This window comes from Dermochelys coriacea, chromosome 13 (assembly GCF_009764565.3).
Source record: "Dermochelys coriacea isolate rDerCor1 chromosome 13, rDerCor1.pri.v4, whole genome shotgun sequence".
Taxonomy (NCBI): Eukaryota; Metazoa; Chordata; order Testudines; family Dermochelyidae; genus Dermochelys; species Dermochelys coriacea.
This window is the reverse complement of record NC_050080.1, coordinates 34,371,673-34,374,879: the sequence shown is the minus strand read 5'-3', so window position 1 is coordinate 34,374,879 and position 3,207 is coordinate 34,371,673. Positions and strand designations below refer to the sequence as shown.

Here is a 3,207-nt window from a genome sequence, read left to right as displayed (position 1 = left end):
TGGCAGAGTAGCTGGCAGCCCGTTGGTCTCTTTGCGCAGCTACTCCCTGCCCATCTTCTTCCTGAGCCAAGGGATGAATGCAGAGATCCGCGTGTATACGGCAGGTGGGAGGACATTGGCTTTCCCATGAGAGACGATGCCCTGGGCTACCCCCTTGCGCACCAGTGGGCCCCCGGAGTCACCCTACGGAGAGAAGAGGAGGGAACATTACAATGAAAGCTGGCAGCGGGGAATTCAAGATGCAGCAAGCCAGCTCCACCCATACCCAGCACTTTGTCAGAGCTGGGCACTCACTGATTCATCCTGCTCCCATCTCTGGATGTAACAGGTCCAATTTTAAAATAACCTGTTCCATGCTTGGATGAGGGACCATGTTGACTCATTAGCAGGTGCTCTCCCCTGGCAGTCAGTGCTGACCCCAAGGGCCCAGGGCAGCACTAGGGGGCGCTGTGCTGCAGGGAGAGGGGTGGGGAGCCACTGGTGGGGGGGGCTATGCCCTGTGGAGGAAGAGCCCTTATTGACTCTTATCATTATAAGATTCCGGGCTGCTTTTCCCCAGCCTCTATTAATGTCCACAGGCCTTTTGCCTCTGGATGGCTGGAAAAGTGAAACCTTCATAAAACCCAGTGAGCGAGACCCTCAAGGGAGTCTCCAAGCTAGGGCAGCCTGACTACAGTAGGGGAATCACCACGAAAGACGACTGCTTCATTCTGATGTTCCCCATGCAGAGCATGGATGTCCGGTTGAAGGAGTTGAAGAGTCTGCATTGCTTGTCGTCAGCCATCTTCAAGGTCACATCTTGGAGCTTGGTGGGCGGACAGACCATGTAGACACCGGTACAGCCCCAGCCGGCCACGCTGCACATGGCCTCTGGCTTCAGCAGGAAGTTGGCCGGGGGCAGAGGGATGGGTTCCACCGCATTGGTCCGTTCAGCTCGGCGCTCCAGCTTTCGTGGGAGAAACAGAGGGGGGAGAGAAGAGATTTACCAGCATGGCCTGGCCCTGGGAGATGCATCTGCCCTTTCCACTGCCCTCCAGAGCGGTGGGATTGGAGACAGACAGAACCGATTAATACTTTGGCCTTCTTTGGCTCACTCTAGCCACGGATTTCACAGGGAAGGGGGCCTAAAACTTATCCCCATTTCACAAAGTGGGAAACTGAGGCACAAAACAGTGAGGTGACTTGCTCAAGGACATACAGTCAGTGGTAAAACCCAGGAGACCTGGTTCCCACCTGCTCTAACCACCACACCCCTCTGCCCTCCCAGAGCTGGGGATAGAACCCAGGAGTCCTAGCTTCCAGACCCCCTGCTCTAACTGTTAGAGCCCACTCCCCTCCTAGCACTATGGTACCCAGATGTGCCCAGCCCCACTGCATCAGCGTGTGGTTACTGGAGCTCACGGGACCTTGTGGTAGGGGATGCTACCTGGAGCAGCATGATGTCATTTTCCCAGGTTGTCCCATCAAAGTCCTCATGGGGAATCTTGCGTCGTACTTAGATCCCTGGGCCCTTTCCTTCTGGTTGAGGTTGTGGGCTCCCAGGATGACGACAGTGGACGCGTCCCCAGAGCTTTAGGATTCCAAAAATCACAAGTCAAAGTTGGAGGAGGAAGGGTGGAGCCCAAATCACAAGACTGGCTGAAAAATCATGAGATTTCCAAGCCCGCTCATCTATCATGCTGGTTATTCGGGGGTCTCCAGATTTATTTTCTTAACTCTTGCAGTTTTGTCATGAATCTCTCAGTCTCTGGAGTTTCTGAAATTAACAAAGCCTCGTAAGGGAGCTGGAGCCCAGGGACTGGCTTTGACATTACAGACCTGTGGAAAATCATTGTTCACGTCCCCACACCTCTGGGGCTGGGGACTCCCTCCCTCTTCCCCACTCCTTACTATCCTGCCTCTCAGCCCCCTGCCCAGCTCCCTCTCCACTCCCCCTACAACCTGATTTCCCATTGCCCTGAATCGCACACATCCCCCAGCCCCCCACAGCCAGGGTTTTCCAAAGCACCGAGGGGCCAGGCCAGGGTTGCAAAGGGATTCAGGCACCCAAAGATGCACAAAAGTGCTTTTTGAAAATCCCACCAGGCACCTAAACCCCTTGGAAATGTCAGCCCTCACTAAGTGAAAAGTGGGAAGCAAGGATCCTTCCCTTGTCTATGCAGACTACCAAGGCCAGATTGTTACAGATTTATGCACAGAACTCCCATCCCATCAGGAACCTAAAAACCTTTAAAAATCTGTCCTGAAGCTCTTTGGGGCAGTGTCTCAGTGTGTGTCTGGGCAATGCCTGGCACAACGGGGCCCTGATCTCAGTTGGGGTCTGTGCAGCACCTGGCACAATGGGGGCCCTGATCTCAGTCGGGGTCTGAACAGCACCCGGCACAATGGAGGCCCTGATCTCGGCTAGGGTCTATGCAGCGCCTAGCACAACGGGGACCCTGAACTCAGTTGTGCACAAAATAAGAAGCTTCCTTCTTTCCTATGGGTTGGGAATCTGAATCTACCCTGTCCTCAGCAGCTTTTTCCCTGCTATGGGCTGTGCAGCCAGGGAGAGGTAGGTGAGAGAGAGCCCAGCAGAACACCCCTGAAAGTTGGGGGAGAGACTATCTGTCCTGCCTCTGACTCCACCCTCAGCACCCTGCATGTGCTCTTTGGTCAGAGATGGATGAAGTGGGCCAACCTGGGAGGTGAGGGAGGGCTCGGCTCCTGAGCCATGTCCACATCAGGGTTTGCCCTGTGCAGGGGCTGAGCAGAGCCCAAGTGGCCACTGGGCCATCTCCCATCTCCGATCTGCAGGCAGCTGGACGGTGGCCGTGTGGCTAGCATCTGAGCACCTCACCCTTTTTCATCACAGTGTGCAGCCGTCAGGATAAAATCCTCTCGCACCAGGAACCCCCCACAGTTAATGGTGCTCTCTGGCCCCATCTTTGTCTCCACAAAGGCCATGTAGGGTCTGGAGTGGGGCTGGGCTTCCTGTCCCCTGATGATCTCTCCTAGCAGAGACCCTCCCCCCTCAGAGAAACATAATGTTAAGGGGAGGGGGGAGCAACAAGCAGATCAATTAAAAGAGACACAAAAGCAGAATATTCTCCTGAACAGGAATCCAGCTACATCCCTGCACATGTCCCCATGAGCCGAGTCCTGCTGCCCCCGAAATCCTCCTCACGAGCAGCCTGCCACAAGAACCTCCCCACACACACACATTCC

The 3,207-nt window shown here is 55.1% G+C and overlaps 1 pseudogene; it reads right to left on the bottom strand.

Moving 5' to 3' along the window:
• Nucleotides 1-2,946, bottom strand: LOC119842203 (annotated as a pseudogene).
• Between the last annotated feature and the right edge of the window lie 261 nt (nt 2,947-3,207).